A 23,845-nucleotide genomic window follows, 5' to 3' on the forward strand; every position below is an offset into this window, starting at 1 on the left:
AGGATTAAATGGAGGCAGCGGCAGGAGGCTGAGTCCTGGCCGCGGGCCGGGGCCGGGGCGCCGCTGGCAGGAGCGCTTGGGGATCCTCCAAGGTAGGAGAAACTTTTGCGGGGGGCGGGCGCCGAGGCCCTTCTCCCCTTCTCCTCCCACCCCTGTGGCCCCCGCCCCTCCCCCTCAAGGTGTTCCAGAATCTGGGTCCGGCTTTTGNCCGGCCGCCCCCACCTGCCGGGAGGGGGTGGGAGCCGGGAGCTGTCACCCGCACCCCCCACCCCGGGCCCTTCCGGAGGCGGGGGGCGCCCTGGGCAGCCTGCTGCAGTTGGCGAATGAGGTCAGTCGTGCTGCCCGCGGCAGCGGCGGGCGCCAGTGTGGGAGCAGAGGGGGCTGGGAAGGCCGCGGGTCCCCGCCCTCCCCACCTCTGCCTTCCTCGGGCTGGGCCGTCTCCTGGCCGGTGCTCCCCACTCGCTGGCTGAGTCCGACACCGCGAGGACTGCCCCGCACAGTGGTTCCTGTTGGGGTACCCCGGGGAGGGGGCTGAGTGGTGGCAGCTAAGCCTCTGGAGGAGGGCGGGGAAGAGTCTCCCAGAATGGCGGTGGGGGCCACAAAGCATTCAGAGGAGCAAGTTGGGGGTGCCCCGCGTGTGGGTGGTCTCTGAGTTCCCCCACACGGGGACAGGGAGGCCTGTGGAGCGCCATGGGGTGCTTGGTGCCCACCCCGCCCCCCATCCTGAGTCCCTCGAAATGATGGGCTTGACGCCTCTCCTGGGCTCCAGCCCCGGCCTGAGGCCAGGGACAGGAAGGATGCCCTGGCCTGGGCCCAGGGCAGGGGGGGACCTTGCAGCTGAGAGTTCTGCCCTCCTGGACATCTGGCCATGTACCTAACCTAGGAGGACCAGACCTGGGTCAGGGGAGGCCCCTGTGTCCCCCCATCACCACTAAAGTGAGCCGGCTAAGCAGGCAGGGGTCTCTGTGCCAGGCATGTGGCGGCAGCGCTGGCCTTGGCTCCAGTAGGGTCCTGGTGATGTGGGGCATGGGACCAGGGCCTAGCAGCCGGGGTGAGGGGCAGGCGTGGACAGAGGAGTGGGCACTGACCGGGGCCTTCCCTTGCCGCTCACAGTGGAAGGAAGGGGCGGCCAGGAGCTTCTCTGCCCTCCTCTGGTGGCCCCCTGGGCTGGGCCCGCTTGCTCCTCAGCACTGCCCGGGTCCTCGGGGCTTCGAACGTGCCTTCCAAGCAGCCATTTATTTCAGCAGTGTCATTCCCAAAGGGAAAGGGCACCGGTATTGATTAGTTAGTTATTCGGAGCAGGAGGTAGCACTGGCTGGGAGGCTGGTGGCTGCTGGTGGCTGCTGGCAGGGAAGGTCTGGACGCAGGGGTGGCTGAGATGGGGGTAGTCACATGCCCATCACGAGCCACCCGCTGTGGGAGCCCAGGAGGGTGTGAGGTACACTCTGACCTCTTCTGAACAGAGACCACTGGACCAAGGGACAGACCTGGCTTCAAGGTGACAAGATGTCAGAGTCCCCGACCTGCTTTTGGGATGTGGGAAGCTTAAGACCACACCCCATTCTGCAGCCTGCTCTGACTGACCTAGAAAGTTGAGGCTCTGACTCAGAGGGTCCCAGAGGACCCCAGCGGAGGAAACAAGTAAAGATTGGAACTCTGTGGCCACACGTTGCCCGCATATTTAAGATGTGGGCACCTGGGTGGCTCAGTCCCTTAAGCATTGGGACTCTTGAGATTGGCTCAGGTCATGATCGTGTGGCTCATGAGTTCGAGCCCCCCATGGGGTTCTGAGCTGACAGCACGATGCTGCTTGGGATTCTCTTCCGCTCCCTCTCTCTCTGCCCCTTCCCCGGCTTGTGCACTTTCTCTCTCTCAAAATAAATGGATAAACTTTAAAAAAGAAGTAAATAAAATATTGGAGACCTGGGGCCGAGGGTGGCAAAACTGGGTCTTAAAGACAGCATTATCGGGGCACGCTTAACCCACTTAACAGGCTTGTTCAGTAGATGTTGGAGGAAGGGTCATTTATGTGCAATGCATTCATCACAAATACTTTTTGCCTGTTCTTTGAAGGCAGTTTCTCCCAGAGCCAGGCTCGCCTTCCGACAGAGGCGGTTGTCAGTGTTCAATGCTTGGAAATAGTCAGAAAGGCAGGCGTAATGATAGGGATCTTGGAGGCCGCTGTCCTCACAGCCTGTCCCCAGCAGCCAGGGCTCGCACGGCTTGACAGCAGCCGGGGGTGGTCAGAAACCCCAGATGAGGATCTCAGGCTGATGTGGTGGTCGACGCCGTCGGGGGGGAGAGGGGGGCATTCGTATCCTCAAAGTGTGACCATGGAGCCATGGACCACATCGCCTGGTCCGTCCCCATTCTGGGTTCCGTCTGGTTCATCTGCTTCGGCACGCATCCGGCCATCCACTGCCTCCTCGGCTGGGTCGTTGAGTCCTCAGTTTTGCTGAATGCCCTGTTCTTTTTTCCTGGAAGGTTCTTTCCATCCTTCCTCTGAGGGGATAGGAGACTTCCTTTGGTGGCCCTAGCTGGCTGCAGTCAGGGATAGGGCTGGTAGGATTTACCTGTCTCTTCTCTGTGAAGACTACGCTGGCCGTCGCATCCTCGGGCTGGAATCCCAGGGCTGGCCAAGGTGCTACTTCTGTGTCCCCCGTGACAACCTGTCCTTCCACCGTCCCAACGTTGATCTCACTCAGAGGCTCTACGTCTGTCTTTCCCATTGCACTAAGGGTGGGGTGGGGACCGGGGCTTGCTTTCGATTCCCTGATGCCCAGGGCTGGTATCCAGATAACTTGTTGAATGGCTACTTGAGGGAATGAATGAATGAAGTGTGGCTTCAGAGACTTGGCCCATATTGCTAAGCAGCCTCTCCTCTTATTCCTGAATCTCCATCTCTGGGGAATGTCCCCTACCAGAGTGAGAGTCCCCGAGTCCTCCCCTGAGCTTCTGGCTCCCAGTCATCCTGGGGCCCCCCTCTCCCCACTAACCCATCCTGTGTCTTCCCCTCGAACTCAAGCCTGGGGCTCTGCTCCCTGAATGTCCTCTGTCCTGCTTCTCGGTCCTCTTGGGTGTTTGTGGGCGTCTCTTTAATGCCTCACAGCCAGGTTCTTGGGACCAGCCGGAATGCGTGCCCAGCTCCATGGGCCTGTGGCAGCCTTAAGGGGCACTGGGAACCCAACTTTCAGGGTGAATTCACAAACACCAGGGAGCAGAGCAGGACCCGGGGCCAGAGCCTCGGAACCTTCCAGGAGGGTGTGGGGCCCAGGAGACGTGGACCCTTGGGGCAGCTACAAGGGAATTCCCAGCAGGAATTAATTCATAAGCAGAGGCGGAGTCTTGGAAAGACTTTTATTTGGGACCACTGGAGAAGAAGCAATGAGATGCGTGCCCCCTCCCCCCTGCCTCCCTCCCGCCTTTGGTGGCAAGGCGACAATGGAGACTCAAGTGTGTAGGTGTTGGGGTATCCAGGCGGGTCCCAAGGGGAGCCAGCTCCCTCACTTGGCTCCCAGACCCCTCATTTGCAGGCAAGTCTGGCTGGGACCCTCATGCTCCCTGGAATAGCTACTCTGTCATTTCAGACTGCGTGCTATGGGTTATTGCTCATGACAGCCAAGGGGCTCAGAGCCCCGGCGGAGGGCGCCGCAAGGGGCCCAGCCCTCGTTCACTTTGTGGTGAGTTAGGTTTGCCGAATGGGCTGGGTGAGGCTGTACTTGGTCCCTGCCCGGGCTGGGGATGAGTGGTCGGCGTGTCTCAGGCTGAGCTCTTGCTCTCGGCGCTCTTCCTCTTGGTCCGGAGCTGGGCCTGCCCATCCCAGAGCTATTCGTGTGCCCACCTGTCTCCCTCCTTCAGGACCACCTGCTTCTGGGTGCCAGATCTGGCTAATAAAAGTAGGGACGCCCAGTTAAATTTGGATTTCGGATAAGCCACGGATAATGCGGGATTGAGGATGTAACGCTAAAGACTCGCTTGTTTGTTCAGCTGGAGCTGAACCGGGGGTCTTGTATTTTATCTGGCAGCCCGGCAGCTGTGACCTGTGGGCAGTGGGGCTGTCGGGGACTGGGGAGAGGCTCAGGGAGTGGCTGGGGCCTGGAGGTGGGGTCAGGGCGCAAGCCAGAGCTCCAGGGGATGGGCTGGGTGAGGGTCAGTCAGGCGGCGCTCACTCGTTAGCTGGGTCAGGCTTTCTCTAGTCTGTGGTCCCAGGGTCCAGATCTCCTGTTAAGCTTGGGTGGTGTGGGGGACTCGGGGATCCCCAGTCTGGGAAGCCCTGACTTTCAGAGACTTCTGTGCCACTGTGGTTGGGGGGTGGAGGGGAAGGGAATTGCTGGGGACAGCGTATCGGACACTTGAGTTAGGATTTGCTGTCACGGTTCACAGAGCCGGGGCTGAGCGCTGGGAGGCTGTTTCTCTGATGGTCCCCCCTCCTTCAAGAGATCATGTCTCTGGGGCCCCTGGTAAGGGAGGGTCTTTACTGGGCTGGGTCACAGGTGGTGAGGGGCAGTCCATTGAGGGACGCCCCCGTGACTGCAGCAGCATTGCCACCCAGCCATCCGAGGCAGCCCCAGCCTCTGTGCTGAGGTCCCTGGAATGTGCAGTGACTATAGCCAAGAAATAAGGGGCAGGGTCCTGTGTACCATGTCCCTTCCTCCCAAGCCTGGGTTGTGTGCTCGTATGGAACACGGAGAGGATACACCCTCTCCTGCCCTAGCCTCGGGTACTGTGGTTGGGCAGGGGAAGCTTCCAGAGCGTGGATATGTGGGTCACCCCAGTGCAGGTCCCATGTGGGAAGCCAGAGGTGAGTAGTCCTGGCTCGAGAGCCTCTGGGCTTGGGTAGCCTGCGGGTGCCCAGCAAGGCTGTATTGTTGGGGATGGAGGGCCTCAGGCTGCTTCTGTCCTGGAGGCGCAGACGGGGCGAGGCCGTTCGCTGATCAGGACCTCGGAGGGAGGGGGGCGGTCTCAAGGTACCTCTTCTGGCTTCTGGCAGAAGCACCTTATAGGGGAGCCTATATATCTCTCCATCTATCTGTCTGTCACTCTGCCGGCCAGTGAGAAACTTACACATGCCCCAGGTCTGTGGTCTCAGGTCCTGGGTCAGGTCCAGCCCCAGGCCTGCATGTAGGAAGGGCCCACCTCACGGGTGGTTGTGTATTTTAGTGAAGGATGGGGGGACGTCCACCAAAATGCTCAAGCCTTATATGTGCTTTCTCAGGGGTTTGGCCGTCGTACACTTTCATGCAGCCGGGCCCCTGTCAAGATTGGAACATTCCGTCGCCCCTTAAAGTTCCCTCAGGCTCATTTGCAGCCAGCCCCTTACCTTCCCTCAGCTCCTAGCAACCACTGTGTCTTGTCTTTCCTTTCCTTTCCTTTCCTTTCCTTTCCTTTCCTTTCCTTTCCTTTCCTTTCCTTTCCTTTCCTTTCCTTTCCTTTCCTTTCCTTTCCTTTCCTTCCCTTCCCTTCCCTTCCCTTCCCTTTCCTTTCTTTTCCTCTCCTTTCTTTTCCTTTTTCCTTCCTTCCTTCCTTCCTCCCTCCCTCCCTTCCTCCCTCCCTCCCTCCCTTCCTTCCTCCCTCCCTCCCTTCCTTCCTTCCTTCCTTAATGCTGCTGTGTGTTTTCTGTCTCTGTTTTGCATTTTCCAGAAGGCATGTAAATGCGATCACACAGTACGCAGCCCGCAGCCCGAGTCTGGCCTCTCAGAGCCGGGTGTACCGGAATCTGCTTCCTTTTGGTTGCCGAGGGCCAAGCCACCCTATGGATGTGCCACACGGCCCCGCCCACCCTGTGCTGGTGGCGGTCCAGCCCTCCGGGTTTGCAGAGCCCTGCCTGGGACCACCCAGAGAAGGCGGGTACCTTTGCTTGTTTCCACAAGGGTGCTGCCCGCACCCCATCCCCGCCCCCGTTGAGCACTGGTCCTGTGCCAAGAAAGGTGCACACCTCTGTCCACACAGCCTAGAATTTCATCCTCTCGTTTCTGGTGACTCACACAGCCGGCAAGCCCCCGATGAAATTACACCTGCCTGCGGCCGCCCTCTGCTGTGCAGGTGGGCTCCTGGGACAGCCATGCTCCGGGGTCAGGACAGCTGGGGCGCGGGTGAGGGTCTGGAGGGCAGGGAGCTTTGTGTGCCCCGTGGCGTCTCACCCACCTCTGTGCGCCCTGCTCCCCAGGAGTCTGGGGTGTCCCTGGCAGTGCGTCCGAGGTCTGCACTCCTGTAGCTCTGGAGCCTGGGGTAGAACTTCTCTGTTTTCCTGAAACAAGGGCAGGGCTTGTTGGGGGGAGGCAGGGGGAGGATCAGGAGCTCGGTTTAGGGTCTCATAGAAGGGAGCTGTATGACCTCAGGCAAGCGACTTCTCATCTCTGTGCTTCGATTTGGTTGTCTGTAAACAAGAGGGCCAGGGAGGGACTTTGCTGTAGTTTCACCAGCCAGGGGGGGCGGGGGCTCCGCAGACCCCCANATTCCCTGGGGTCCCCTTTTGAGCCAGAGTAGGGCCACGTGTGCCCATGGTAGCTGTTAGGGTTCTAAATAAAATCATGTGTCCTGAACGTTTGTGCGGGCAATCCTGGAGCTGGATTGGTCACAGAAGCTTCTGGTCAGGCCGATTCCAGCTCTGTCACCTGCCCCCGCTGCGTGTGCTTTGGAAGGGCTGCCGGGTCGCCTGGGCCTCAGTTTGACCATCTGAGAGAGGAGGCAGTGATACCCGGTGGGGTTGTGGGCGGGCGTCGTGAACAGCGGTGTCTGAGTGAGGCCCCCCCCCCGACAGGAGCTGTCGGCCTCCCGGGGCGTGCGGGCTCCTCAGGAAAGGGAGCTCCTTGGGGGCTGACGTGGCCTGCCTGGGTGTCTTGATAGATGTGAGGGGTTTCAACTGCGGTTTTTTTGTAAGCAAGTCATTTGCTTTAACTGATGAGCCCAGCTGCCCCTGGCCCCCTCCCCCCTCTGTCTCCCTCCTCTCCCGCCTCCCTGACTCCCCCGGGGCCAATCTCAAAGCCTGCACCCCTCAGTCAGACCCTTGGGCTGGTGGGAAATCAGGAAGGACTGTGGCAGCCCAGGCCCATACAGAAGGGCCCTGGGGTGCTCCTGGGTGGCGCCCTGGTGCTCCAGGGGGGTCCTTAGGACTGCCAGCTCCGAGGTGGTCCTGGCGGGCTCCAGGGGGCTCTTAGGACTGGGCCAGTCTGGTGTCTCTCTCATGTTTATCCAGGAGCTGGTTTTTCAGGTGTGCTGGCTTTCAGCCGAGAGGCCCAGGTTGGGAGAGGTGGGGCCTTTGGGAGGGGGGTGGTTGCCCCTCTTCCCCGCGCATACCCTGCCTTCCAGCCGGGGGTGCAGCCTCCTGGGCGGGGAAGGCTGCCACATCCTCCCTCCGGTCCCGTTCCATCGCCCAAGGGAGAGATGCTCTTCCTTGCCCTGGGTCAGAGGCCCGTGCCCGTGCCCCTTGTTGGGGCTCCTTTACCTGCCACGGGGCTTCCCTCCTTCCCAGCAGGGGGCCGTGGAGCCAGCAGGGCCTTTGAAGCCAGACAGACGGTGGTTTAAGTCCCAGTTCTAACCACTGACCTGCTGTGTGCCGTCAGGCCGGTGCCTTTACCTCTCTGAGCTTCATGTGAACAAACGAGGATGCTTATCCCTACATTGCAGTATCCTTGGGAGGATCAGCATGTGCGTTCGGGTGGGGTGCTGGGAGCCCCAGTGGTGCCCAGAGAGGGGCCGGATGCCATCGTTTCCTGCTTTGCTCTTACCTCCTCTGCTCTTGGAGCATGGGCTGTGCCACGCTTCAGTTTCTGTTTCTGCAAGCCGGGACAACCCCATGGGTAGGGCTGGTCTGTCCCCTGGGGCTGGGACCACCCAGAGGCGCTGGCCCTGTGGGTGGTTTTGGGAGAGCCCTCTTTTCCCATAGGGATATATGCCTGAGGCCAGCCCGCAGGAGGTGACTTCTCACTGGGCCCTGGAGGATGGGTGGGGTGTAGACCCAGAAATAGTCTGGCGGGGAGGGACATTTCGAGGAGAGGGTGACAGTGTAAGGGTCCAGAGACAGGAATGACACCAGGCGTCAAGCTTGACATGCGGCCAAGCGAGCATTTTACTGCAGAAGCGGTGAAGTGTTGGGTCCCGGGAAGGACCTTCATCTGATCGCCTCCCTCCGCGACCAGGCATGGCCAGGCCCCACCTGTTTCCATACCGGCACAGTGAGCTTCCCTCGGTTTCTAGAACATACCGTGCTTCTGTCTTGCTTCCCTGTGTGGTATTGCTTCTCCCTGGAACGTACTTAATGCTCCCTGTCCGTTTACTGAGCCAGTGCTTACGCGTGGGACTCAGCTTGGATGTCACTGTGCTGTGGGAACCTTTCACGTGTCCCCTTCCAAGCCCGTATTGGATGCTCCTCCTCTGTGTTCCGACAGCCCCCAACTTCCCCAGCATGGCCCTCATCATGGACTGGGTTCCACTGCCCTGGGACTGGTCTGTCACCTTTTGACGGCACCAGGCCTTGGCGCCTCGGNCCTGCCTGGCACAGGGTATCCAGTGCAAACTTGTTAAGTGAGTTAGAAGTGAGCTAGATGTCGGGCACTAGGGGTGGGGCCAGGGAAAGCCAAGGGCCTTCTGTACCCTCAGATACTGATTCTCGCCGGCTCGCCCCATCCTCCCCTGTTTCTGGCCTGGCTGTGGCTCTCAGGGGCATCTGGAGGGTGGTGGGTGAGGGGGGTGGCGGCGGGGCACCGTGTCTCCCCAGGCCGGGTGCAGGTTGGTTCTGGGGGTTTCCCCTCTGTGAAGGGCAGCTGGTGTGTGTATGGAGAGAGCACAAGTGTGGAGCGCCAGAACAGTTAATCCTCTGGGCTATTTAGACACACACACACGTGCACACACACGCTTGTGCGCGTGCACATGTGTGTGTTTGCACGCACACACACATGTGTGGCATTTCCGGGGCCACCAGTGGTGACTGTGTTGGATACCTTGGCATTTAGCTGAATGCTGACTACCAGCCTGGCCCAAGGGCTGCCCAGTGTACAGAGTCCCTGGAGGCCCGGCTGCTGGCCGAGGGGGGCGAGTCCGTCGGTTAGGAGTGAGTTTGGCTCCGGGTAGTAGGAAGACCTGACTTGAATGGCTTTGACAAGGGCATTTATTCCTCCTAAAAAAAAAAAAAAAAAAAATTAAGTCATCGGGGGGCACCTGGGTGGCTCAGTGCGACTTCAGCTCAGGTCATGATCTCACGGTTCATGGGTTTGAGCCCCGCATCGGGCTCTGTGCTGACAGCTCAGAGCCTGGAGCCTGCTTAGGATTCCATGTGTCCGTCTCTCTGCCCCTCCCGTGCTCGCTCTCTGTTTCTCTGTGTCTCTCAAAAATAAAGAAATGTTAAAAACGAGTATTTTCTTTAAAGCATACGCTGAAGTGTGCTTTCATACGTTCACAGAGTTGCGCAGTCTCATTTCTGAGCATCTCATCACCCCAAAAAGACATCCCGACCCATTAAGCCGTCAGCCTTCCCCCGCCCCCACCCCCCGATTCACTTTCTGTCCCCGCAGATTTGCCTGTTCTGGGCGTTTCATGTCAGTGGAACCCTGGAGCCTGTGGCCTTTGCGTCTGGCTTCTCAAGCTCAGCATAGTGTTTTTGAGGTTCCCAAGCTGGGACACAAGTGTCACAGTGCCACTCCTCTTAACGGCCGAATAATATTCCACTGGGTGGACGGGCTACCTTTCGCTTATCTGTTCATTGGTGGATGGACGCTTGGGCCATTCCCGCCCTCTGGCTGTTGTGAACATTCGTGCACAGGTTTTTGTGTGCACTGTGCTGTTCCCTTCTGTTAGCTAAACACCTAGGAATGGAGTTGCCGGGTCATGGTGGCAGTTCTGTGTTTAATGTCTTGAGGAACTGCCCCATGGCTTTCCAAAGTGGCTGTACCATTTGGCATTCCCACCAGCAGCATACGAGGGCTCCAGTGTTTCTGTATCCTTGCCAACACTTGGTATTGTCTTTTTGATTATAGCCGTCCTAGTAAGGGTGACATGCTCTCTCATGTGATTTTTTTTTTTTAATGTTTTTGTTTATTTGGGAGGAGAGAGGCAGAGAGAGAAAGAGAGACCAAGGATCTGAAGCGGGCTTCACGCTGACAACTGCGAGCTCCATGATCAGCAGCATCATGACCTGAGCCGAAGTGGGACACTTAACTGACCCAGCCGCCCAGGCGCCCCTCATGTGATTTTGATTTAGCTTTTTGGATGTTGTCTTCACGCTTATGCCTCATGGTCACAGAATGGCTACATCCCCTCCAGCCCTCACACCCATGGTCCAGATGGAGAGGAGGAGTTAGGGCAGAATGCTTCTACTCTAAAAGCTTTGCCTTCATGCACACTCTTCTCAGGGGCTTCTTTAGTTTTGCACAGATGGGACTTTGGTCCTTTGGTGCCTCCTAAGTGTAAGGGAACTGGGAAGAAAGAGGCGTGTCTCGTGGGGAGGAAGGGCTTTGGGAATGCCAGTGGGCAGGCTGTGCCCCGCGTGGCCCAGACCAGTGTGGACGTCTTCATTTCTCCAGGAGCACGAATAGGGATGGGGAGCCCCCAATAGGTAGGGTGGGGACTTAGATTGTGGGTGCCTGGCTCTTCTACAGACCAGAGTTCCCATTGCCCATCGGGGCCTTACAGGACCCCACTTTGTAGAGGGCAGTGTCAGTCAACTGCCAGACCTTCGCGACTGTCTATCCAGAGACCTCCTTTCTACTCGACCCAGGAGGCCTGTAGCCCAGGGCTCACTAGGTCCATGCCTCAGGCCCTTTGCTCCTTTATTCCCTGCAACCCAGAAAAAAACGTGGGACATCTTGCCTTTAAAACACCTGGCCGGGGCTAGAGCTCAGACACACATGGCTGGTGGGAGTATACAACCGTGTGGCCATGTTTGGAAAACAGTTTGGCAGTTATTTATTTGTCATTTTTTTAAATGTTTTATTTATTTCTAGGAGAGAGAGAGAGAGAGACAGCATGAGCAGGGGAGGGTCAGAGAGAGAGGGAGTCACAGACTCTGAAACAGGCTCCAGGCTCTGAGCTGGCAGTCAGCACAGAGCCCGACGCGGGACTTGAACCCACGAACCGCGAGATCATGACCTAAGCGAAAGTCGGACGCTTAACCGACTAAGCCTCCCAGGCGCCCCTATTTATCATTTTTTAATGACATATAATCGCAACATAAAATTCACTGTTTCAGAGTATTCTACCTGGTGGTGTTCAGAGCAGTCACAAGGTTGTGCAACTGGTACCACTATTTAATTCCAGAAGAATTTTTATCACCACCCCCAAAAGAAACCCCATACCTATTAGCAGTCTCTCCCCATCCCTGCCCTCCCACCCCAGCTCCCTAGCAACCACTAATGGTGTCTCTGTGGATTTGGGGCAGCTCTTTATACAGTGGCACACAGGCCGGCCATATGACCTGGCGATTCTGTTCCTCGGTATTTCCCCAAGGGAACTGAAAACTTAGGTTTATATAAGAACCCCAAAGAAGAGAAATATCTGGAGTGGCCTTATTCATAATTGCCCCAGACTGGAAACCATCTCGGTGTCCAGCCAGTGCATGGATAAGCAAACCCGGGTACCTTCATACTGAGGAAGCCCGGCCAGTGTTGAAAACCAACAAGCTCTTGATCCAGACAGCACAGGTGAATCGCAGAAGCGGTAGCCTGTGTGAGAGGTGGCCGACTCAGGAAGCCGTGTCCTGTTGCCTTTCTGTGGCATTTTGGAAGCGGCAGAACTATAGGGACGGAGGAGATCTGGAGTTGCGTGGGGGGTGGGTTGACTGGGGACAGGGAGGAATTTGGGGTGCGGAAAGGACTGCCCTGTGCCTTGATTGTGGTAGAGGATACAGGAGTATGCGTTTGTAAAAACTCCTAGGACAGTATGCCAAATAGTGTGAATTTCACCGTGTGTGTTATCCTTCAGTTTCCAAAAGCCAACCTGAACCCAGAACTGGCCTTTCCGGATCAACCCCACGTAGGGCTAACCATTCCATTTGTTTTCGTTGGTGGCAGTCCTCCTTATGGGTCCTTCAGGATGGCTCATGTGACTTATGCTTAGGGCTGGGGCCAAGGGCTTCTCTGGCACCCCCTCCTGCCACCTTCCTCAGGCACCCGTCTGCCTCTGCTGTTCCTGAGCTTCCTGGGTGGGGTGTGCCATGTGCTTTCGGTCCACGAACTGTCAGAGCTGGAAGGGACCTCAGAATATGTTGACCTCCTTTCCTTTTCAGGTGGGGAAACTGAGGCCTGGGCGGGGAAGGCACTTGGCTGATTCCAGGGTGGGTAAGAATGAAGATCTTGAACCTCATTCATGACTCTTGAGCCGGGACTCCTGGCTCCCCTGCAGGTGCCGCAGAGCCTCCCTTGTCTGGCTGTGGTGGAAGGTGGGGGGGAGGGGGGAGGAGGGAGTGTAAGTAAATGGGAGTGGCCAGGGCCTCTAAAACACCTTGAACGAGGAGAGAAGGAGGTCCACAGTGGCACAGGGTGGCTGCACCTTCTGCTTGCGGGCTGGAGGTGGAACGTGGCTGACTGCAGTCAAGTGTAGGAATGGCTGGTGGCCCCCGGGGCACTGGCTTCTGTCCTGGAAACCCATGACATCGGGTAACCCTGAAGGCCTGTTATGTGTACAGGTGAACCCCAGCCAACGTGGTCTGTAGCGTGGGGCCGACAGCCGGGAAGAACCTCCTTAAGGAGAGACCTCAGGAGACCCTGACGGGAACCCGGTGGGATATCTTGGGTGGCAGCCCTCTTTGGATGGACAGCTGGACTCAGTCTCAGTGATGCCGTTCCTGGGTTCATCCTGGCATTGACACTGAGCCACTGGAGTGTGGGCCGTGTCCACCCTCTGAGGCGCAAGCGGTCTGCGGTCCCCTGGGGTGGGTGTGGGGTGGGGCAGCCCCAGAGCTGGAGCTGGCTCACGTCCAGGTTCTTGCCACCCACCCCGCCATAAGGGAGCCAGTTCAGAGCTACGTCAGCCCCCCTGAGGAGTGTTCTCAGGCTGCAGGCCTTGGAAGGCCAGTGGGTGCCCTGGATGCGGGCATGAGGATGCCAGCAGTAGGGCCTGAGAGCCCCCTTCCCTGCCGACCTGCATCCCTGTGGGGACACAGCTGTGGAAGTGGACTGCCTTCTCCCATTGTTTTTTGTTTTGTTTTGTTTTTGTTTTTTTGCTCTGTGTCTACTGATGTGGATGGGTGGTGGGGGCTGGGGGCAGACCGGGCAACCCAGAGCCTGGGGTCTGTGTGGAGGGCAGCCAGTTCCTGGAATTCTGCTGTGCTATCTCTATAACTCCCCTCCCCCCCATCCTGGACCCTCTGCCCTGCTTTTGGCTCCAAAAGTGATGTCTCTGTATCTTGGGGTCCCTTCTGGTTTTCAGGAGCCACACTGCCTCCAAGAAGCCCTCTTTGGGCCTCACTGCGACCCCAGACAGGAAGCCTGGCCCCTGTTCTAAAGCCTCTCACCCTCTGGGGGAGGCAGAAAAAGGAGAGCCCTTCTGCAAATATCTATATTGGCCAGTCCCTGAACAGTGAGCCATGCTGGGGACTGCTTGGGGGGACTGGGTGCCTGCTTGCTTCTTCTAATAGACTTTGCTTTGAAGCTGGCCCCTGACTCTTCTGGCTGTGTAACCTTGGGCAAGTTACTCAGCCTTTCTGAGCATCCACACCTTTATCTGTCCAATGGGAAGGGTTCCATTGTGCTGTAGGGTTGCTGTGGGGCATTGAAAGGATGCTAATGGCACACCCCTGGGCAGTCATGTGGCTGCTGTTGGTAATGATGGCTGTAATGTGACCGTGAAGTTCAGTTAGGCCCAGGGCCAAGGTAGGGTTTGAATCAAAAGGCTCTATTGGGTCTTGCTTTCACCCCCCACCACTGCTCCATGAGAGAGGAAGGGGCGAGATGCTGTGGATGTCTGTCTTTTTGGAGGCAGAGATTGAGGCCCAGAGAGGGGAAGCAAGTTGCCCAGCATCACACAGCCACTGAGTTGGCAGAGCTTTGGCTAGACCCACATCTCATGAGGACAGGCCCTGTACACACTCCTGAGACTCAGGCTCTTGTCACTGGTCATTGGGCTCTCTGGAGGGGGTGGTGTGGGCCTGGGCGGGGCTCCTCCAGGTTCCCACCCCCCCAGGGTTGGGAGAGAAGGGGAGGCAGGCAGGGGTCACTCTGTAGAGTCACGCCACCTGGCCAGAGCTTCGGGTGGGCCTGGGTTGTCCCTGTGGATTGGGGTGGCCAGGCTCTCCTCGCCCAAGTGAGGGAGCGGTGAGCAGGGCTTAGTGAATGTTTATACATCAGCCGTGTGTGCTTTGTCAGGGGAGGGCTGGGGAGCAGAGCGTGGAGGCGGAGTCCTGCCCCTCCCCCCCCACGGTTCCTGTGTAGTCATAGGAAGGTCACCTACACATGGTGTGTCCGTTGTCCACCGTGCGATAGATGATGGTCCCTGTCCCGTCCTGCCGCTCTCCTGGGTCACTGGGGTAGCAGATGTGATGGAGCGTGAAATCTGTAACAGGGTGGGGGGTGTTGGTGCACCTGCGTGTTCATTCGTGCCTGTGACCCTCCAGCCACAAAATAAACTGTGTCATCCCCCAGGGGCCAGGTCGTATCTGAGCGGCTGGGACTTCAGTATGATGCCCCCAGGACAGACTGTGGGGGCCTGAGTAGGAGGCATGAATGGGGCAGGGCGCTGTCACATTAGCTGTGTTGTGCAGCACAGACAGCAAGCAGGCCTGGAGAGGCGCTAGTGTGTTTGACAGGTACCTGGTGAACGGACATCTGAACCTCCTCTTTTGTGTGTGGTCACCATTTATAACTTTCAGCCTCTGTTTCCCCACCTGGGAGCTCCAGGCGCAGGGATTGGGCCTGATTTACCCCTAGTTCCGGGTCTGGGGGGCACAGGTGCAGTGAGAGTCCCCTGCGCTGAATTTGTGCCCCACGCATCCAACAGATGGGTGTGACGCCCATGGGGGTGCGTGGGCCCGGGGCCGGGACTGGGGAGCCTCTGGAATGGCAGGTGCAGGAGGAAAGGGGCCTGCAGGAAGTGACGTTGGGATTTAAAAGAGCGGACACAAGAGGGGCGGGGTCGGGAGCAGGTGGCTGTGATGACTGCCCTGGTGTGGATGGGGGGAAGTGTGGAGGCCAGACGCCAGGGGCAGGGGCCCAACGGCCTTTCCACGCGGGGCGGAGGGGAAGAAAGTCCTCGGAGAATTTTGCGCCTGAGCTCTCAATTTCCATAGGAGCAGTTGAGGCCCTCTCTGGGGTGATGCCTGGAGTTAGAAGCCAGGTCTCCCCATCTGCAGCCGGCAGCTGGGCGTGGCCTTACCTGGGACCTCCCCCGACGTCCCCAGCGGACTGGGTCACGTGGTATAGCCAGCAGCGGGGAGGTGGGAGGGAGCCGGCAGCTCAGGAGGGGTGGCTGGGGTGGGAGCCTGTGAGCCAGCGCCCCGGGATTAGATCACCCACCATGATTAGCTTTTTTCCGCCCAGCCTTTTCCCGACAAGAAAGGGCCTGATGCTCCTCATCCACGTTGCTCATCCTTCTGAGAAGGCCTGTTTACGTCTGGCAGGGGGGCTCCCGGGAGACATGATCGCCCCAGGGGCTGGCGCCGCCCCAGCGCTGGCTCCTTCCCACCGGCTCCTGACACCCAGCCTTGACTTGACGCGCTGCGGATGCTTAACACATGCTTACGCCCCCGCCACCCCCCCTCGTGCGCTGACCTGCCAGGGGTCACCCAGAACCAGGGGACAGGGTGCCGGGGTCCCCTGACGCCAGGCCGAGCGCCGGGCCTGCGTTTCCCACCCAGGGCCCCCCTCGTGTTCGGGGAACGGACGTGAATGACCCTGCGCTGCCTGTCAGGAGACCTGCAGAGCTAAGCCGGAGTTGATGGGACGCAGTGATGTCAGCGTTATCACCGCCGTGTCTTTAACGAGCGCCTATGATCTCCGGGCCAGGTGCCAGTCCCCTTTCCCACGTCAGCTGCGCCCTCCTCAAAATGCTGAGAGCGGCAGAATTGCTGGCTCCGGTTTACTCCCGAGGAAACTGAGGCCTGGCGCGTCCGCCGCCACTGACGTCACAGGCCGGTGGGGGCTGGGTGGGGACTCAAGCCCGGCTTGGGTTGACCCCCCAGATCCTTCCATTTTTCCGGCTCCTCAGGCTGAGGGGTCAGCCAGGTGCGGACAGGGGAGCCGGGGGACCCCGTGTGGAGGGGCTAGAAGTGCCCGGGAGGGCCGTGGCAGGGGAGGACGGTCCTTTGGCTAAGCTTCTGTTGTGGTTTCCGTGCTAGTTTGTCCGCCGAGCAGCTGTGCCTGGTTCTGGGGCACAGCCGTGAACAAAACAAAATTCCTGCCGCGAACACACCTCCCTGGGCCCGCGGAGGCTCCGCTCCGCGGTCCTGCACGCACGGCCCCATCCAGTGGAATGAAGCAGCTGTGGGCCGGGGACCCTTCATCTTCCTAGACCAATAGGGGGCCGGGGAGGAGAGGCTCCTGGCTCCGCCACCGAGATCCATCTGGAAGGACCTGGGAGTGTGTCCGTCCAACCCCGTTGGTTCCGCTTTTCTCACCCTTCCGAGCCCTCTGCACCCGTTCCCCTGCCCCCCCCCCTCCCCCCCGGGCTGCGGTCCCAGCCCTTGGGCTCCTGTAGGCCCCTTGACAGGTCTCCGGACCTGTAATTTCCAACCCTTCTCCCTCCCCTGATTCTTCACCTTTCCCTCGTCCTCAGTTTCCCTCTGACTTCCCCACCATGTTGTCCCCCAAATTTCTCAGATTTTGCCTTTAGCCCAGAGCCCCCCACCTAGCCCCCAGCCCCCTGATTGGCTACAGGTGGCTCTCCTGACTGGAGGCTCTGCCTCTTGGTCCCTCCTTTTTATGTTCCATGCTGAGCCGGGGGTGCCATCACGCACGCCATCATCAGAATCAGAAACCTGGACGTCGCTCCCAGTGCTGCCGCCTCAGGACTCCCCTGTCCACACTGTCGCAGATCCCTGCCCTTTCCTGGGTCACAGGCACCCTGTCCTCCATCCTGCTGCTACCCTCCACCTGAGGCCTGGCCATCTCTGGCTTGGACATTGCAGAAGCTTGGGAACTCCTGGCTTCCCGGCTCTGGATCAAATCTGCCAAATACTGCCCGGCTCCCCGCAACTAACCACATCGCGCCCCTGCTCCAGACTCCTCAGTGGCTCCTGCCCTCCCAACGATGACCTTCCGAGGCCCTTGACCCGGCCCCCATGGCTGAGCCTGTTTCTTGGCCCACTGCTTTCTGCCCTGAGCTGGAGGAAGGATCCAGCCAGGCAAGGCCAGCCCCTCCCCACCCCCACCCTGCTCCCAACTGAGACACGAGACATGTGGGCGGCCGGCCGGCCGGGCTGGTGGTTGGGTTTCCCCCGCAGCCAGTGATTTGGCACTCCTTCAGACAGGTCTTGCCGTATTTGCGCAGCATTTATTTCCAGGGCAGTGGGTGGGGTGGGGGGCAGGATGATCGCCCCCTTGCAGATGAGCGGTGCTTGGGCATGGCTCCCCCTGCCTCCGCCCCTGCCCTGCAAGTTCCTGCTGCCCCGTGGCGTGAAATTCCACTCATGTCACCTCTTCCAGGGAGCCTCCCTGACTTTCCCACCCGGCTAGCCTGCCCTGCTTGCATGTCACTTGTTTTTACCTTTTCCTTTTTGTTTTAATTAAGTTTGTTTATTTTTGAGAGACAGAGACAGAGCGTGAGCAGGGGAAGGGCAAGAGAGAGAGGGAGACACAGAATCTGAAGCAGGCTCCAGGCTCTGAGCTGTCAGCATAAAACTCGAACTTTAGAACAGGGAGATCATGACCTGAGCCAAAGATGGACGCTTAAGCGACTGAGCCACGCAGGCGCCCTGCTTATTTTTGTCTTTAACTAAAGTATAATTTACAGTGAAGTGCATAAATGTTCAGCGTCTTGCATGAGTTTTTACCTATGTATACATCTGGGTAACCACCACTCAAAGCAAGATGTATCACCGTGTTTTATTTTTTATTTTAAATATTTATTTTGAGAGAGAGAGTAGGGGAGGGGCAAAGAGAGAGGGTGAGAAAGAGCATCCCAAGCAGGCTCTGCACTTTCAGCACAGAGCCCAACATGGGGCTCGAACCCACAAAATGCAAGATCATGACCTGAGCCGAAACCAAGAGTCGGACACCTAAAAGACTGAGCCACCCAGGAGCCCCTGTATCACCATGTTTTAATGTTGTTGTTTTTTTCTTAATAGCCCATTTTATTTATTTTTTTTTAATTTTTTTTAATGTTTTTATTTATTTCTAGGAGAGAGAGAGAGACAGCATGAGCAGGGGAGGGTCAGAGAGAGAGGGAATCAGAGACTCCGAAATAGGCTCCAGGCTCTGAGCCGGCAGTCAGCACAGAGCCCGACGCGGGGCTCGAACCCACGAACCGCGAGATCATGACCTAAGCGAAAGTCGGACGCTTAACCGACTAAGCCACCCAGGCGCCCCTTAATAGCCCATTTTATTGTCTGTATCCCTCTATCCCCAGCCAGGGACACTCTCACAGGCGGAAGCACCTGCCCTGGGTCCCGGGCCGTGCAGAATGAAGTGTGACAGTGATGGATGTGCGGGGTGGCCACATCCCACCTGTGTGACCGTGACGGGGGGAGGTGACAGGGGCTTTGGCCAGGGGTATTGGTTTGTTTTGAGCCTGGCGGGGGGCTCCTCTGCAAGGTCAGATGCCCCATCCACTGCTGGGAGAGGGGTTGGGCCCCTTCCCCACCAGGGGCCTCCGCAGGGAGCAAGGGGCCCCTCCTGGAGAGGCCCCTGGGGGCTGGCAGCCTGGAGATTAGTCTCCAAGGCCACCAGGCCAGTTGCCATAGGCACGCAGGCCCAAGGCAGGACTGCGATTTCCCATCCTAGTCACGCAGGCGGCTACTGCTCCTGCCCGCCCACCGGGAGCCAGCCCAGCCCGGAGCCAGGCTTTAAATAACGGGGCGGAAACCTGATCCCAGAGAGGAGAGCTGGCTTACCCGCACCCCCCCAGCCCAGCCTCCCGTCCTGGCGAGGCAGGCACAGGGCGGCGAGGCCACCCCGTACCTCCAGCAGCACCCTCCCTTCGGTGGGGCAGCAGAGGAAGGGCAAAACCTTCCTTTGAGGGGTCCCTCCGTTGTCGTAGTGCCCAGAGCACAGGCATGGCCCCAGCCTGGTCCTGGGGATCCCCGTCTGGGAGGAGTCAACCCCCGTTGGGGAGCCCCTCTCCACCTGGGAGGCATAAAGCTATACCTTCTGGAGCCCTTCGATTCAGAGGAGATGGGCTTCCCGGGGCCAGGCCACAGATCTGCCCCTTCCCCCGGCTCCCCCTCTGCAGAGAAGGCAGGAGGCCCCCCTCAATTTCCAGGAAAGCAGCCTGAGGCCTATGTTTCCCTGCGGCTGCCCTTTGCCCGCAGCCTGGGGCCTTCTTTCCTGTTCTGGAGGCGGGGCGGCTGGAAGGAGGAAATTTTCTGTTCTTTCCTTCCACGTCGCCCAAGTGATGCGTCCTTAGCTCAGAGAATGTACAAAAAAAAAAAAAAAAGAATAGTAGGGGTAGGGAGAGGGGAAGGGGGGTGATGGGCATGGAGGAGGGCACTTGTTGGAATGAGCACTGGGTGTTGTATGGAAACCAACTTGACAATAAACTATTTAAGAAAAAAAATAGTAGAGGGGAGGTAAGTCGCTGATAGATCTGGCCCCGGGAGGCGGACAGTCTGCTTCATCCCAGGCTTTTCCGTAGGCACCTGAGGCCACTCATCTGTCCACTGCTGGCTCCAGGCCCCCACGGGGCACTCGGATTGTCGGCCGTTTCCCTTTTGTGTGTGTGTGTGTGTGTATGTGTGTGTGTGTGTGCATGCTGCGTGTGTTTCCGGATGTGTGACCTGCTTTGGCAAAAAGCCTTTGCACATCCATCTCTGTGTTTCGGATCATTTCCTCAGGGTAAATTGATAGAAATGAAAGCGCTGGTCACAGGGTGGAGACTCGGTCCAGCAGCCTCTCGAGGTCCATCGGGATGGCCTTCCTGCTGCCCGCTGCCTGACAGGGGGTCCTGATACCCGATGTGGTTTTAAACCTTGTTACTGAGAACAAAAGTTGTTTGTTGTAAGTCAGTAGCTCGGTAAGTTTCTAGAAACCAGTTCACCCAGGTGACAGCCCAGATCAAGAACAGAACATTCGCAGCTCCCAGGAGCCTTTCATGCCTCCTTCCAGCAACTCCCCCCTCCCTCCGCCTCCCAGAATGTCCACCATCCTGACTTCTTATGCTGAGTTCACTGAGTTCGGATGTTTTTGAGCAGCAAATAAATGGAACCCCACAGTGTGACCTTTTGCTCCTGGATGCTTTCATCATATTCGAGAGACTTGGCCGTGGGGCTGTGCCTAGTCATGGTTTGTTGGTACGTCTGATGTCTTTTTCAACAGACCAGGCGCCTGGGAGAACGCACCAGACACACGCATGTGTGGGCATGCCTGCTGTTGGAATTGTTGCCCATTTTCGGAGAAATCCACTTTGTTTCTCCGCTGAAGCACCTGCACCAGTGAATAGGAGAGAGTCTGTAGCCAGCACAGCCGTTAGCCACACGGGAGAGCACGGTGTCATCGTGGTGTGGATGTGCGCTGGGTGTGCAGAGATCCGGGGCGCAGACCATCCCCTCTGGGCCTCGGTTTCCCCAGAGGCACATGGAGGCGGTTGGGTGAGGGCACCCCCCCCCAGCTCTGACATCGTATACTTAAAAGCACTACGAGTTGCTTGTCGAAGGTGGTTGAAGCTTGGCCTTCCTGTCCTGTTTCCATATTGCCTCACTTCCTACCTACCCGAAGCAGACGTGAGCTGTCCTTGACCTCTGCCCACGTGACCCCCCTGCCAGGTGACTTGTAGAAGTCTCTCCTTCAAGAAACATGCATAGACTGTCTTTAAAAGGTCTTTTTTTTTTTTTTAAGTTTATTTATTTATTTTGAGAGAGAGAGAGCAGGTGAGCACGGGAGGGGCAGAGAGAGAGAAAAGACAGAGAGAATCCCAAGCAGGCTCCATGCTGTTAGCACAGAGCCCGGCACAGGGCTTGATCCCACAAACTGTGAGATCATGAGCTGAGCTGAAATCAATAGTCAGACGCTCAACTGACTGAGCCACCCGGGCGCCCCAGAATTAATTTCCTTCCTTTTTAGGCTGAGTAACATCCTGTTGTATGTATAGATCATGTTTTCTTTCTCCATTCATCTACTGATGGACACTCGAGTTGCTCCCACCTTTTGGCTACTGTCAGTTCTGCTGCTGTGAACATGGGCATAAATACCTCTTTGAGACTATTTGGGATTGCCGACATTGCGCTAATGTAAGATCTCCACCTTGCAGTGGGCCTGGTAAGTCATCTCTTCTGGTCCTTGTCTGGTGCCAGAGTCCATTTATCCAGCACCCAGCTGGGACTTCTTCTGCCCTGGGATGCATGCCAGGGGTGGGACGGAGCCCTGCTTCCTCCTAATAACCCTGACTGTCTGAGGGTCAGGAGGGTGCCTTCGTGAGTGGGATCACAGCAGGGGGAAGGACAGGCCAGCGTCTTCTCTGTCTCCAGAGGCCCCTCTGGAAGGAAGCAGCTGGAGAGGCTGTAGCAGGCAGGACTTCTCTATTTGATGCTTAGGCAAAGTTCTCGAGGACAAGGATTGAGGGATGGTGACATTTATCAGGAGAATCGTGGAGACGTAGGTCTCTTAAAGTTTTTATTAAATTTTTTTTTAATGTTTACTTATTTTCGAGAGAGAGAAAGAGAGTAGGGAAGGGGCTGAGAGAAAGAGGGACACAATCCAAAGCCGGCTTCAGACTCCGAGCTGTCAGCACAGACCCCAGCGCCAGGCTCGAACTCATGAACCATGAGATCATGACCTGAGCCAAAATCAGATGCTTAACTGACTGAGCCACCCAGACGCCCGAGATTCAGGTCTCTTAAGAATAGAGTCTATTTCAATTAACATTACTTAGCTCCTCCCTACCCCCCGTCAACAGTACAGTAAGCTAGGTCTGACTTGCCCCATTTTACAGATGAGGAAAGCAAGATTCGGAGAGATTAATAACTTGCTCATTAGACTAGCCCCCTGGAAGGCGGGTCTTTCTCTGAATGGTGCCCAACACTAAGGCTTTTTTTTTTTTTTTTTTTTTAATTTCTAGGAGAGAGAGAGAGAGACAGCATGAGCAGGGGAGGGTCAGAGAGAGAGGGAGTCACAGACTGAAACAGGCTCCAGGCTCCGAGCTGGCAGTCAGCACAGAGCTTTACGCGGGGCTCGAACCCACGAACTGCGAGATCATGACCTAAGCAAAAGTCGGACGCTTAACCGACTAAGCCACCCAGGCGCCCCCCAACACTAGGGCTTTTAAAAGTTTATTGGATCAATTTATTTTCACTTATTTACATCCTACCTTGTTTCAGAAGTGACTTAAAAGACTCCTAAGGAAACATAAACTATAGGAAGATGGAAGTAAAAGAGCAGTGAATTAAGAGTTATGGCTTAAAACAGCCGAAAGTGAGTATAATTTGGAAACACATACTGTGGAATCTGTTTCCGTTAGGAATGCATTCACTTGCAAGTAACTGGATAAACGGACCAGAGAAGGGAGGGGTGTGTTTTCTCCTGTACCAAGAGTGGAGGTGGGTGAGCCAATCCTGGGCTCCTCCCTGCTCAGCGACATCAAAGGAGCCGGCACCTCCGCTTTCTGGCTCTTTATGCGAAGCGATGGCTTCGGTCACTTTGACCTAATGAGGCAGCTGGCACCTGCTTCATGGTCAAGGGAGAAGACGGTCCCGTGGAGGTCCTGCTACAGACCCCTAGTTTCTTGCTGTGGGTACCAAACAGGACACATGCTGTCTACTCATCAATTGGAAAGGGCATCTCGGTCTGTTATCAAATAGACCAGAACTCGAGCAAATCGGTGGCTTTATAAGCAGTAAATGCTGGCTCACTAGGACGCTTTGGTTTTAACCTTCAAGAAAGTGTAACGTCCAACGTGATGAGTTATACCTGTGTATACACGTATATCCAGCCACAAGAAAAAGTAGCCTCCGTCAAAGGTGGCTTCAGTGGAGCACCTGGCCAGCTCAGTCGGTGGAGCGTGCGACTCTCAATCCTGGGGCCAGGGGTTCAAGCCCCATGTTGGGTGTAGAGATTGCTTAAAAATAAAATCTTTTTGAAAAAAAAATGTTTATTTCTGAGAGAGAGTGCAGGAGGGGCAGAGAGAGTGGGGGGCAGGATCCAAACCAGGTTCTGTGCTGACAGCAGAGAGCCCATTGCAGGGCTCGAACTCATGAACCTTGAGATAAGGACCTGAGCCAGTTAGACGCTTAACCCACTGAGCCACCTGGGTGCCTCCCAAAATAAAATCTTTAAAAAAAAGGAGGGGGTGGCTTAAGGAACATGGACATTTAGTGTCTAACCTGAAGCCCAAAGGTGGTAGATTCTGCGTCATGATGGGTCTGTGCCTCTGTCCTCTGCGTGATGGCTTCACCTCCTGGGCCGGCTCCTCTCCTGGTCCCCACATGGCTGTCATAGCTGAGGGTGTCACACGCAGAAGGAAAAAGACATCCCTGGCTTCAGTCGTGTGCTAAGAGCAAAGAGAACTTTCCTAGAAGCCCCTCGAGTCTCAGTGGCCAGGACTAGGTTGCGCACTTCTCTTTAATCCCATCCCAGGTAGGGGATTGATCTAAGCGCTCTAGAATCGCTTTCATTCGTGGCCCCAAGCACCTGCCTTTAGATGCCAGGACAGAATGAGAGCTCTCTTAGCAGGGAGAAGGGTCCAAGCTGGGGTTGGGACTCAGTGCCTGGGCCGAGTCTGGACTGCCTTCCGGTGCGCTGTGGCTGGTGTAAGACCCCTTCCAGCTGCCCCGCCA

General features: G+C 57.2%; 1 protein-coding gene across 4 annotated transcripts in view; it reads left to right on the plus strand.

Annotated features, from left to right (window-relative positions):
• The first annotated feature begins 38 nt into the window (after positions 1-38).
• The window catches only part of GTF2IRD1 (GTF2I repeat domain containing 1), a 104,973-nt gene continuing 81,166 nt past the window's right edge, over positions 39-23,845 (plus strand). For all 4 annotated transcript variants that reach the window (XM_077777848.1, XM_077777845.1, XM_077777846.1 and 1 more), the window contains exon 1: positions 39-92. The gene's annotated coding sequence lies outside the window, so the exon portion shown is untranslated. The remainder of the gene's footprint in view (positions 93-23,845) is intronic.

The sequence above is a fragment of the Crocuta crocuta genome, unplaced genomic scaffold (assembly GCF_008692635.1).
Source record: "Crocuta crocuta isolate KB4526 unplaced genomic scaffold, BGI_CrCroc_1.0 scaffold217, whole genome shotgun sequence".
NCBI classification, from domain to species: domain Eukaryota; kingdom Metazoa; phylum Chordata; class Mammalia; order Carnivora; family Hyaenidae; genus Crocuta; species Crocuta crocuta.